The sequence below is a fragment of the Biomphalaria glabrata genome, chromosome 2 (assembly GCF_947242115.1).
Source record: "Biomphalaria glabrata chromosome 2, xgBioGlab47.1, whole genome shotgun sequence".
In the NCBI taxonomy this organism is placed as follows: Eukaryota; Metazoa; Mollusca; class Gastropoda; family Planorbidae; genus Biomphalaria; species Biomphalaria glabrata.
The window spans coordinates 47,240,597-47,254,808 of record NC_074712.1 but is presented as its reverse complement, the minus strand read 5'-3'; the positions used below and the strand labels follow the sequence as shown (position 1 = coordinate 47,254,808).

The window sequence follows — 14,212 nt, the reverse complement described above, 5'->3', positions numbered from 1 at the left end:
TCCTGTGTAAGTCAGAGATAAGAAGTCAACATTGTTACACGACTTTTTAACTTTTCTTTAACGATAAGAAGCAATACACACACACACATATGTATAAACACACATTTATAAAGAGAGAGAGAGAGAGAGAAAGGATATAATGGTATGTTTAAAATTAATTACTGTGCTTTAATTTTAAGTAGATATAAAGTAGGTATAAATGGAAAACATTTTAACCGACTAGTCAAGGCCGGCCTTAGGAATAGCGAGACCCAATTTAACAGATGCTTTACAATAATAAATAACTATTTCTACTAACTAGATCATTTTACCAACATTTACTGTACAATATGCATAGGAAGCAACTCAAAACATCACCTCCAGGTGAACTGTTGTACATCTAAGCTATAATAACGAATTTTTCCAAAACATCAGTTACCATTAAAAATAAAGTGACAGAATAATTTAAAAGAGAAGATAATTACGTCCAACGGGGAAAAGACGCTATTAGTTTTGTGTGGAAAGTCTGTCAGTCCGTCCGTCCGTCCAGTTTGGATCTTGTAAACTAGAAAAGATAGTGAAAATCCTACATCATAATAGTTTAGACCATTCAAAGTTCTGATGTGTAGTAACCAAATAAAACATGTCTTGATCCTAGGCTTTATTGAATAAAAATGACAAAACAGTTCACAATAACACAGTACACACACACACACACACACAAGCTGACCTGGACACCAAGACATTTTGACACACTAGAACAGATCAGTTCACAACAAGAAACATAAATACACAACATTCACCCCCCGTTTAGTTTCTTTTCGCTCTACTTCTGAGATTATACGAGTGCTGTACGGGCGTATCTCTGGCGAGTATTTTTGTCCGTTTTCAACGGTGTTTTCCTCTGCTCTTAACCCTTAAAACGCGTGTGGTAGTTTAGCCTCTAACATCAGAATTGTAATTGTATTTTGTATGCACTCACTGTAAAACAGCTCAGCACTTTAAGGGTTAAAGCAGGTGGAACCATGTTTTCTGCAGATGTCTCCATGTCACCCCTAGAAGCTATTGAGTGTTGGGAGATACCCGGCGAAGTCTCAGTGTTACCAGGAGCCAATTGATGTTGAGACCTCAGACCTCAAAAGATGTCTTAAAGTCTCTCGGAGCGAAATCATGTCATACGGACTCAGAAGATGAGCTATTTACAGTCAGGTGTAATTGGAGGGTTCTTAATTTCCATTTCTAATTATTCATTTATATATTTATTATTTTGCAGGGCGATGTGAATGCTTATATCACGGACAAGGTCCAGTGGCTGATTCGGACAGTATGGCGATCTATTTCATGTTAGATTCCAAATTGTTTTGCAAGAACTGGAGTAGCTCAAAAAAATTGTTTCGCTGGTACTGACCACTGACCAGTATCTAAATTCAATTACATGTAAGAGTGTCAAATGACTTACCCCTACCAAACCCTCTGGCTACTCTCACTTTAAATTCACTTGGTGTATACACCTTGAGGGAGCTGGTTGGTGGCCCATGCCCAAAACAAGACCACAGGCAGAAACTATATGAGATATCCTGGACTTAATACATGAAACATCAATAGCACCCGATGGGGTGTAATCATACCATTATGCTGGCTCTGGAAGGGGTCGGGGGTAGAAGTAATTTTTTAAAAGACAGAATGAAGAGTGAACTTTTAGTGCTACACAATAGTCCTGTGTTCATCCGTTATAAAGGTCCTGAAGGTGTGACGTCCTGAAGGACTCGTGTGACGTTTTGAAGGACTCAATGTGACGTCCTGCAGGACTCAGTGTGACATCCTGAAGAGCTGAGTGTGACGTCTGTACTTTTCTTGATCTTTCTTTTATCTCTTTATTTTAAATTGTTCCTTTTGACACTATTCCAAAAATAGATTTAACCAAAGTAAGAACACAACAATGTATGGCCATAGTCACATGTTCAGATGATCTTCACTTGTTCAAATTATGCTCACATTTTCAGATATTAATTGTTCAGATGATGTTCACCTGTCACAGAGGACATTCCATTGCTTCCTGTTCAAATAATGTTTACATGTCCAGTAACATTTTTAGTTTAGATCATTTTGACATGTCCAGATGATGTATACGTGTTCACATGATGTTCACATTTCCAGATGATACTCACCTGTTTATAGATTTATTTGTTCAGGTGATGTCCAGCTGTTACAGATGAAAATTATTTGTTCCAATGATGTCAATATGTTACATAGGATGTTCGATTATTCAGATGTTCACATGGTCAGAGGATTCTTCCAGATAACGTTCCCTTGTTCAGATGATATTCATCAGCAGAAATGATGTTCACTTGTTCAGGCATGGTCAAGTCTGATCATAACTAATTATGAAGATGTTTAAAAACGTTCATATATTCTAATGATATTCACATGAACAGATGATGTTCACTTGTTAAAATAATGTACACATATTTACAAATGAGTAAAAAGTAAACAGTAAAGTTTCCCCTTTCAGACCATGGGAAAGGCTTTGGGAGTCAACCCTGAGGAAAAATCAGGAGCTGGTGACCCTAAGGCAGTTTGCAGCACCCAGTGCTACACTCTGGCAGAACCTGCGACGTCGCTGACTCCAAACTGTATCGACACTGCCGTTCCTCTGGATACATCAGCTGCGTGGAGTGGGGGGAACTGATGTGTGAACGACATCGTTCCGACCACAGCTAATGCCCAGACATTCATCTCATTTCCAATGAGATGATCCATAGTCACTTCGCGACTGAAGGAGGCCATAGAGATATACTTGTTCACATTATCCAGATGAAATTTCCTTGTTCAGAAGATGTACAAATGTTTTGATGAAGTTCATATGCTTAGGAGATATTCGCTTGTTTAGATGATGTGCATATTTAGAGATGATGTTCGCGTGTTCACATGCCATCCATAAGTACAGGTAATAATTATTTTATCGGATGATTTCAATATGATACTAATAATATTCGCTTAAATGAGTATGTTTAACGTTCAGATGATGTTCACATGTTCAGGTGATGTTCTCGTGTTCAGATGATGTTCTTGTGTTCAGATGATGCTCACATATTCAGATGATGTTCTTGTGTTCAGATGATGTTCACATGCTCAGATGATGTTCTTGTGTTCAGATGATGTTCTTGTGTTCAGATGATGTTCTTGTGTTCAGATGATGTTCTTGTGTTCAGATGATGTTCTTGTGTTCAGATGATGTTCTTGTGTTCAGATGATGTTCTTGTGTTCAGATGATGTTCTTGTGTTCAGATGATGTTCGCTTGTTTATGTAACATTTGCTTGTTCTCATAATTTTTTTCAGATGATGTCTACTTATTTGGATAATGTTGGCTTGTAGCAGATGCTATTCCAATGTTAAAGTACCCAACGATTATCTTATAAATGTCTGATCAGTTTAAGGATCATCAGAAATCAGGTGCCTTCACCGGGACAAGAACCCGAAATCATCAGATCCGCAGCTGAACCATTATCCACGCTACCACCCAGTAGTAAAATATAAACGTATAAAGCATCTTGGCCCATATAGCTAGTGTGACTAATCAAAATGTCGAATCCTTTTGTTAGCTCGTTTAAATCAGTCCACTCAGCATTAACCTGGATCTCGTAGATACTACAAATCTAGTAGACCTTTACTCTTTCTGAGAGTCTTTCACCGTAACTCATAAACTTGATTTCAATCTAGATAAATCTCTTTTTATTTAGTTTTACAAAATGTAAGTAAATGGTAACGAAGATAAGAAGACATAACTTCGCCTATCCATTTCAAACTAGTTTAAGGTGACAGGGAAGAAGATAGGGTTTAAACTCGAGGCCTCTTAACGGCAGTTCGAAACACCTACCAAATGACCAGCAGCCCTTCCATTTAAAAAGAAATTCAAAGAAACTAGAACTAAACGTATAGCCATTGTCTAGTGTTTAGATCTAGTTATAAGATTTGTTCCTTTTTTTGTTCCTTCGGACCATTGTGCGGTTATAGTAACAACAAGGTTACAAAGACAGTTTGTGTGGAAACACAACTCAAAATCGGCCCCCGAAGTGGTCCACCTAGACTGTCCTATTCCAAGTGCTTTACCCCTCAGCCACAGCATCTCCATATAGGCCTATTCATTTAGCGTAGACTTATATTTTTCAAAATAATAATTATTAACATTTTCAATGCATTCAAAATTAATAACGTTACATGTAACAAACAAGAAACTAAAAAAGATGTATTCTTTACATAAAACATAAATCTGCACCCCTAAGTCAGAAGATAAATTATTGCCTTAATAATTAAAATTTTGTTCAAATTATCAATATATGAATAATATATATATATTTTTAAAATAAATCTAGATTTGGGCTCTATTTAGTCATATTTAGACTTTCAAGTGTAGGCTCCTATTATGAGGATATATCAAAAGTGCACGCTATTTGTTATTTTTGAAACTTATAACCTTTAAAAACAACATTTGAATCAGTATTCTATTCAACGAGTTAGTTAATAAATGGAAAATATATTTTATAATGATCCATTGACACTTTTACCAATGTGACCTTAGATGCAAATTTTTTTTTTACCAATTCGCGAATCTATGAATGAAGCTTGAGTTATTAATGAAAAAGTCCATGACCTTTTTTAAAAAAAAGGTTACCTCCCCTGAAGTTTTTCATTGAAAAGTGGTGTAATTTTTTTAAAAATCTGCTTGCATATATAATTTAAAAAATTAGATGGTTCACTTTCGGAAAGTAAAAGGGTAGCGTTGCATCAGAACTTTGAATGATTTAAAATATCATGATATCCTATTTTCATTTTCTTTTCTAGTTTCTGAGATCTAAGCGTGGCACACGGACAGACAGGCCACGCAAAACTAATAGCTTCTTTTTCCTTTTTGAAGACAGTAATAAAAAAAATTTGATGCCTATTTCTCTTATTTCCATCAATCAATGAAATAAAACGGGTATGTAGTTTCTTCTGTTGGACAAAAACGCAAAGTGCTCCTTTCTCCATAGTGTCATTAGAGTAAGAGCATAAAGCGGATTGCCTGAATTAACCAGGAAAACCAATGACTTTTTTAGAAGCAGACTTTGTCTCTAATTAACACATGGATACGAGAAGAACGTAATAACATTCAGACTCATTCAGTTTTGGAGAGAGTCTGTAATTTCTAAGATAAGACACTGTGAAGCAACATGATATGACAATAAACATTTTATAAGCTAATATTGATTGTTACGTAAGGGGGAAAGCCGCTATTAGGTTTGTGCAAAAATGTCCGTCTGTCACACTAAGATCTCGAAAACTAGAATAGAAATGAAAAATATTTTTTCACCATGCAATGCAGCTTGAAAAGTTTAAGTGCAAGGGCTACTTTTGGTTTTCTAAAAGCAAACCGTTTAATTTATAAAATTAATTATGCAAGCGATTTTTTCATTGAAATACACCAGCGACTTTCGTACAGTAGCGTAACAGGTAGCGGCAAAACATAGTACCACTCAGTTTCCTCAAAATTTTTTAAATAATTAGATTTTATTTTTTTTTTTTGTTTAGTGCCCACATCAGGATAAAAGACTCTTATTTTTGTGCGTTTTGTTTGCCGGTCGGTCTGTCTGTCACGTTTAGATAACAAAAACAACAATTTAAAAAGCCATTGAAAATCTTATTTAACCTTTTATGTTCCTTCCGAAACATCTCAAAAGTTTTAGGTACATATAATAGATTGTTCCGGATGTTTTTGTGAAAAAAAAATCAATGCCAACCAATGTTTGTTTGCTCTTATAACTTACATTATATTTAATTTCCATACTTAAACGTTGCAAAAACATATGATCAATAAAATGTTGTTCCGGTTTTTTTAATGTAAATAGCATATTAATGCTAAATGAAAATCTCTATAGTGACTTATTTTTCATTAACTATAAAGTTGTTCCGGATATTGTTTTATAAAAAATAAATTATGTCAAATGATTTTTTGAAATCGCATAATTGACTAATATTACACTTATATTCTTTGACAATACGTCACTATAGTTTAATTATCGATATCAAATTGTTCCGTATTTTCAACTTTAAACACATTTATGTCAAATGACTTTATTTTTTCAAAAATATTGACAATAGGTTGTTCTGGATTTTAAAATAAGAAAGTAATTTAGTAGAAGCGATTATTGAAAATCACTTTTTTGACTTATTTAATAGTTAATTTTCTTGCTGAAACATAACAAAAGTTGTTTAATCGGTAAAGAATGTTCCGGATTTTGTTTTGAAAAAGAAATCAACCTACATTACTTTACTTTAATTTTCTTACAAATAGTCGCCAAAAATGTTCCGAATTTTATATGAAAAATCAACTAACGACAAAATAACTGTTTGAAATCCCTCTTGTAATAAATTAACATTTACGAAAAATGGTTGTTTCGGATTTTTTATGAAAATTTTTTAAACTTTAGTTATGTAAAGTCGTACTTCTCTCTTACACTACATTTAATTTTCTAGCTAAAATGTTAGAAAATCTATTATCGTTAATATTATATTGCAATTTCTAAGGAAAACAACTTCCTTCCACAAGGCTATGGTACATCTAATTTTCATACGAGACCATCCCAAAAAAAAAATTAATTTACGCTATTTGATTAATCTGGAATTTTCATTTTCTCTCTCTAAATATACATACATACATCGGCGACGTAATGGATTTTTTCCATTGACGTATTATGTAGTTAATTCTTTAAATAAAATGCTAAAATAACTCGGTGCACCAAGGTCTATGAACCCTCGAGAGCCTGCTCGTATTGATAAAGACATTTTTAGTCTAACTAAGCAGTGTGACGTAGTGGATTTTTTTTCCCTTTGACTTCATATGGAGTTAATTCTTTAAATGAAATGCAAAGAGAACTCACTCGGTGCACCAATGTCTATGAACCCTCGACAACCTGCTAGTATTGATGACATTTTTTAGACTAGCTAGGCCATGTGACGTATTGGATTTTTTTCCTTTGATGTCATATGGAATAAATTCTTCAAATGAATTGTTAAAACTACTCGGTATAGTAATATTTATTAAACCTCGTAATCTGACTCGTATTTTAAAAAAGACATAATAGCTAGATATAGATCTAATCTAGATTTTTTACACTAAATCTAGATTTTTTTACACTAGAGCCAGATTTTTTTTACACTGGATCTAGATTTATATTCTAATTAAAATAATTGTAGATTCTAGATCTAGAATTTCTTGGTCTAGTTTAGAATATTTGTTGTTTTACATGTTTCGGATGTTCCTTCGGAGTTGAAGATGTTTACTTCTAGTTCAAACTTCCCTCAGGACGACGGGGGATGGGAGCGGGCAAGGTTTTGAACCTAGGGGACCATTGATAAATCCAAACGACACTCCAGCGCGCAAACCGCAGGACCAGGCAGCCATGATTTAGAATAGATCAAGATCTATAATTTCAATTTCTAGACTTAAAAGTGTAGATTTTTATTTCCAGATGTCTAGATCAATATTACAATGTTATAAAATACTAAAACTAATTTACTATTTTTTGAATTTAATATTGCATTTAGTCTATTAATACATTATCTAGGCTTTTTTTTTTTTTATATAAATCTTATCTAAATTACGTCTACATTATTCCACATTTATATTTTAGATCTAGATCTAGTAGATAGGTTAAGAGTGCTAAATCAGAAGTTTAATTTAGGTAGATCTACATCCTCATTCTAGTTCCATTTAAATGAAAATGCCAATAACTGTTGGTAACTGTGCTGGGACATCGAGCAGACGTTGCCGAAGTACAAGCTCGATGCCTTGTTCTTTTCTTTTTTTTTTTATTACAAATCAATACCAAAAGATTATCTAAAATCGCTCGTCTGACATATTGTACATATCTGGTAGTTGTCATGCCGTAATGTGTAATATCTCTCTTTATCAATAATAGGCTATTAGTTTGTTATTAAGTTAACAGCAATTCCTGGTCGTGCAGTTAGCGCGCTGGACTGATTATCTCGACGGTCCTGGTTTCATACCCTGCTCGCTGTCATCCCCTGTCGTCCAGGTGGAGATTTTGATAAGGAAGTAAATTATCTGTAACTTTGAAGGAACATCCAAAACATGTAAACCATTTTAAAGAAAAAAAATTTACAAGCTAAATGAATCTTTGAAAGATTATTACTTTTGACAATGAAAATAAAATCACGTCTTGAATATTCCTTGCGAAAGGCGGATACGACAGGTATCCGACTTCGACGGGGCCGCCTCTGAGTTTGTGTTGTACACAAACTCTCTTTGTAATCTTGTATAAGCTAATATTAATTGTAAAACAACTAATCAATGATATGACAATAAACATTTTATCAGCTAATATTGATTGTAAAAACAACTATTTAACACTCCTATAACCTAAAGAGAAAAATCTGAACCAATCAAAATGTTGGTTGGGTTCAAGTAAGAAGGAAGTAAAATTCCCAAGTCCAGGTCACAGTCTTCTGTTGACCTACTTTCCATGTTGTAAAATACTGTGCTGGCCCAGTAGCTGTGTTATATCATAACACACTCTTTCGGCACTTTGATCATACACTGGGACCAGCCATATTATACGTTTACAAATGTAGGTACTGTTCTTACGAGCCGTCACAAGTTTCGTGTGTCAATATTGTGTGTTGGATTAGCACTTGGTCTAAGACAGGTAAACTTTGTATTGACGATTTGCAAACTATTTCAAACTAAGTTAAATCTTGTTGTTTTCTCCCGGGTTTTTATTTTTTTTTTCAACTTAAAAAAAGTAGCTGTGACATTTGTGTTCGTTCTTCATATGTTTATATATAAGTCTAACTTAAAGTTAAAGTTCTGCTTCGAATTAAAGTAAAAAAAATATTCATCTGTATATATGTGTGTTTTGATGGAGCACAGTGCTACATATAATCTAGATGAAATGACAATCTAGTCAGTATCTGGCAGCCTGGCAAACAATGAAACAAATTTGTTACATATGCACACTTTTTTTTTTGTAAACGTAAAAGACATTTATATTCTAAAAAGAAAAAGAAAAGCTGTGTATCTAGAATTACATGGTACTGAACCAGATTTACAACTCTATTACTTCGTTCCTATGTAGGGTACGGTGGCTGAGTGGTAAGGTGAATGGCTTCCGAACTAAACTCCCGGGTTCAAAACCTGGTGATGATTTCGGGATCTTAAGGGCGCTTCTGAGTCCATCCAGCTCTAACGGAACCTGAAATTATTTGAGGGGGGAAAGGGCGGTTGGTCGATGTGTTGGTACCATGGCGACACCTTCTTTAACTGTGAGACGCAGAAACTGATGACCTTTACATCATCTGCCCTTAAGATCGCTAGAGGAAAAGGGGAACTTTACTTTCCCTCTAGTAAATGTAGGTCTAATCATTGCCCTGCACTCAAGGAGACACGGGTGTATGAAATAAGAGTAGCATACTGGCTAATTCCAGATTGTAGATTGTGGTTAAAAAAAAATTGTTTCACTCTTAGGTAGGTCTGTACAGACTCCACTGAGAATTCAATTAAATCTGAATTACAGTGTTTGCATTGTAAGTGTTTGTTTTTTCTTCTAATTTCTTCTCCGTAGCTCTCTTTGTCTGTATGAATCATTTGACATGTTTAAGTTGTGTCGTTAGGGCATCAGTTAACTTAGGTCTTTTGGAAGGTTTCTTTTGGAGAATTAGTTATTCATTTAAACATCTGCATTGACCTATTTTAGTTTTATTTTGAATTAGTGTCTAGAGAAGTTTGAAGAGTGTCACGTTTCACTTCCAATACGACTCTCTCCTGCGACACTTCAACTCTCTTGCGGAGCCCTTTGCACGTCTGCACAATCTGCATTACAATGTTCTAGTCTATAGGAGGCTTTCATAACTGATCATTGTGCTTGCTGTAATATTAATTAGATGAGGACAGTCATATCATTATTTAGTAGCTATTGTGACATGTATTGAAAATAATACAAAGAATCACACACATTCAAATAAAGGCTTACAAGGACATAGCGTGATATCAACATTTGATCTACCCCTGATCTACCCATGAGGTGCCTCAAAAGTTTGGTGAACCTTGAAGGACGTTTGCCTTAATATTCAACAAAGCAAATAGTTGTATGCCCCAGACATTTGAGCTACTCCTGTAGTATCACCGACATAAAGAGTATTATCTAATATTTAAGTGGGCTTCTTACTTTTGTGCCTATAATTTGGCTCCTTGTAACATGTTAATGTTTATGAGGGGAAACAAAGTAAGATAGTAAATATTTGATAAAGAAAGTAAGGGGCCATGTATAGCAAGTGATTGTCAGATTCTCTCCAGGTATAATCCGTTTCTTTGTTTAAAAAAAAAAAACAAGTATAAAACAAAAGGTCTACAATATCCAGGTCATGACTCTCTTGCATGTCACTCTGACTTGTCTCTCTCTCGCATGTCTCTCTTGCAGGTCTCTGAATGTTACCGCTTCTGAAGTGACACGAGCAATATATTGTTACATGTGGGACATTTTAGTTTAGGCTGTTTTTACCGAACACCAAATATACATGTCAGTTTCTATTACGTCTTGGTGATAAAATTGCAGGATTCGCACAGTCCCTCGCCTCTAAGGTTTGTACCTCCCATAACACATTGCCGCTTTGAATCCACAGTTTTTAAAACTCATTTATTGCTACACATGTGATCAGTGCCGGTTACTTTTTTAGCTGCATGTTTGTAATTTGTTAAATGTAAAAATTAAAAAAAAAAAACAACAGCAATACAGGTGTATGACTATATCCAACAACAACTTCCGGTCTTTCGAAAGCGTGAAATTTTGTCTTTAAAAACTTAGTGTATACACATACGTAGGCCTATGGACATTATAACAGCATTTAGAAGCACTTTCTGTTAATACTGTCTACTTGATTTAAGTGCAATTTTATTTGTAACGTAATGTGTTAGCGAAATTGACCCTCACGGGCAGGGGCCGCCTACGAGATTACGAGTACCACTTAACTCCCTTTATCTTTATTTATATATTTTTTAAATTAATGTGAAAATTCGTTGTATTTATTATTTAATTATTTCCATATAATTTGAAAATAAGGTATTTTAATGTTCGGACTTGGCAGAATTTTTTCAAGGTGGTTAATCTATTTTATGTATCGAAGCAACATTTCCCTCCCCGTCTTTCAAGCCGTGCTATTAATTAAGCCGTGAGTTAATAGATCAAGTTCATGAACACTATCTCCTTACACACACACACACACAGCTGCTACTGCACACACATTTGTGAAGAGCGCTTTGAGGAGGATAGAAGTCTTAAACAAATGTCTGAAGTACTTCTTTAATTGTTCTCTGTGATCAACCAATTGTACAAAACTTATTGGCTAACGAGAGCAGTCAGATTTTCACTTTCATTTTTTCGTTTTCTAAAGAGGCTAAACATGTATACATTTTTTTAGTGATGAACGTATTCTTTATATTTACTACAAGTGATGAATCGATGAGTTGACAAGAAATGGGTAGGTAGGTAGGTAGGTAGATAGGTAGGTAGGTAGGTAGGTAGGTAGGTAGGTGGGTAGGTAGGTAGGTGGGTGGGTAGTTAGATAGGTGGGTAGGTCGATTAGACATATACACTTGTATTATAGAATTTTGTTTTCTTCTTTTAAAGAACCTAAAATTCCTCTGGTCAAATCACTTTTCTGTTGTATTATTCATTAAAACCAAGACGTTTCCTGCATGTAGATTGTGCTCTAGTTTCAATTATTGATCAGTTGAATTTTTCTTCTGTGAGCTTTATGTAAGCCCCTTCTACCCCCTTCTAGAGCCAGTGGCAAAAAAATAGTTACATGACATCAAAATTCTTATATTAGATCAAAAATTTTGGCCCATATTGTAGCCTGTTATTTGTGTCTATGACAAGTTTTGAATTCATAAAGAAATAGAACAAAACAGAAAGGACTTCCCCAAGACATTTTATTTCCTTCTTCTACTTCGTCTACTTTTGAACAATCCCTTTGACTCTCTGGGGGATGTCTTGCTGTCGTTTATGTACCTGACACACCGGGACATTTACTTCCCTCCCACACACGCACATGTATACAATACATGAAGAAACGCACATAAAATAGTTTTATGTAATAAAGCGATTCTCAAACTGTTGGACGCGGCCCAGTAAAGTCTAGAAGTGCTGTAAAAAGGGATGATCAATTTATTTTTAATGGACAAATATGTTTTTTATTTCCATAATACTTTGTCTACAAATCAATATTTGAATATGTAAAATATTACAATATCACCAATGTTTATCACCAATGTTTATTACTAATATTTATCACCATTTTTTTGGAAAAATTAATATAATTTAATTAAGAGACTTTGTTTTATTTTCTAACCAAGAACGTTTTAATAAATGTCTGCAAAATAATCGACTATTTTCTTCAACGAAGAAGACTGTTCAATGTCTACTTGTTTTTCTCATGTCAGAACGGTCGGATTTCTTCCCAGTGTCGTAAATCGTTTTGTTAACGACAAAACCAAGCCCGCTAGAAGAAGTATTCTCTTATCTTATAAAATAAAGACGTTACTTCAAGTATTGCTTCATACGAAAATGTTTTGACGACGATCTCGTCCATGAACCATGAATGCCCCTCGTTTCCTACTTCTTTATTTGACCTTTGACCTGCGCTCTTTTTTTCTTTGATGAGCATCACGGGTTAAAGTTTGAGAAACAAATGTTCTAATATATCCACAGTGGAGTGGTGGGGGGGGATAGGATGGCGGCATCTCGAAGTTCTGGCGGGATAGTACAGACTGCCTCAATTACCATGGCATTATCTTATTGTCAGTATCGGAAAATCCTTGCCAAGATACTCCTTGACATGTTGACTAACTCCATAATAGTGTGGTTTCTGAAAGTCAGTGTGGTTTCTGAAAGTCAGTGTCCTTTCTGAAAGTCAGTGTGGTTTCCGGGACGGTAGAGTCACATCGGGCATGATTTTTGTCGTGTGACCTATGCAAGGAAAATGCAGGAGTCAGTAACTAGACTTGAACGATAAATTCATCGATCTCACCAAAGAATTTGACGTTGGCTTGTTGATGATTCTATCTCGGCTCGGATGCCCTCCAAGATTCAGCGCTATTCTGAAGTAACTGCATGAAGGTCAGAAAGGTAAAATCAGATACAACCGTGAACTACCAGCTCAATTCTGTGTAGAGATTGGTGTGAAGCAGGGTTGTGTGCTTGCTCTAACACTATTTGCAATATTTTTCTGAGCAATGCAAAATAAAATAAGGCGACGCCTTCATTAGGACATATACATCAAGTTCCGCACCCATGGCAGCATATTTAACATTATAGTCTCGCTCTCCCGTACCAAAATCAAAGAAATGATTTCTACTGAGCTGCTCTATGTGGACAATCGCGCCCTTCTTGCAAACTTCAATATGCCAACCATGAATTTGCCGAGGCTGCTGTCTCGTTTAGTCTGTCCATCAACCTAAACAAAAAAGCAGGTCATGCTTCAAAAGTCCCCAATCGGAATTAACCCAGCTCCACTAGTCAATGTGAATGGTCATCTCGTAAATGCTGTTGACAAATGTACCTACCTGGGCAGCACAGTGTCCAGCGATGCGTCACAGTCTAGAGATGCAGAAAAATCGACAACCGTCTGGCAAAGGCCAACAGCGCTTTTGGTCGCCTCAAACTGAGAGTAAGGCGGAATATGTCTCTTCACCTAGCAACAAAAATCAATGTTTTTGAAACAGTGGTTCTCACAATACTTTTGTATGGCTCTGATATTGTGTTCTCGATCGGAAACATTTAAGGCTTCTCGAACGCCTCCAACAAATGTGACTTCACTCCATAATGGGCATACGCAGGAACAATTGCATTTCAAATAACAATGTTCTGCTGTAAGCCGGTATGGTCTGTAAAGAAGCACCAATTACCATTTGACAGCTACGCTGGGTCGGATACTTATCCCACCTGGGAGACGACCGAATACCATAACGCGAAGAAGACGAAGAGAAAACTTAAATAGACCACCAGCGGACAACTGCTTTGTCTGCACAAGATGAACAATATGCAGGTCGCAACTGGGTTTATGTAGTCACGTGAAACATTGCATTCACCCTTAATCTTCGGAATCAAAGACATTGCCATTATTATATCATCATTGTCCGAAATGATTGGGACCTGATCCAGTTCGGATTAACGAATA

The 14,212-nt window shown here is 35.5% G+C and overlaps 1 protein-coding gene and 1 long non-coding RNA gene across 9 annotated transcripts in view; both read left to right on the top strand.

Annotated features, from left to right (window-relative positions):
- Nucleotide 1: 1 nt before the first annotated feature.
- LOC129924633 (uncharacterized) lies at nucleotides 2-6,412 on the top strand. Its single transcript, XR_008776647.1, has 3 exons — nucleotides 2-142; nucleotides 1,253-2,926; nucleotides 3,320-6,412. It is a non-coding gene; the product is annotated as an uncharacterized LOC129924633 (long non-coding RNA).
- A 2,059-nt stretch (nucleotides 6,413-8,471) lies between these two features.
- The window catches only part of LOC106066005 (B-cell scaffold protein with ankyrin repeats-like), a 43,649-nt gene continuing 37,908 nt past the window's right edge, over nucleotides 8,472-14,212 (top strand). For 3 of the 8 annotated variants that reach the window (XM_056020934.1, XM_056020931.1, XM_056020924.1), the window contains exon 1: nucleotides 8,473-8,685. The gene's annotated coding sequence lies outside the window, so the exon portion shown is untranslated. Of the gene's footprint in view, nucleotides 8,686-10,455; nucleotides 10,617-14,212 lie in introns of all 8 variants that reach the window. The other 5 variants (XM_056020930.1, XM_056020933.1, XM_056020928.1 and 2 more) reach the window with 4 other exon arrangements.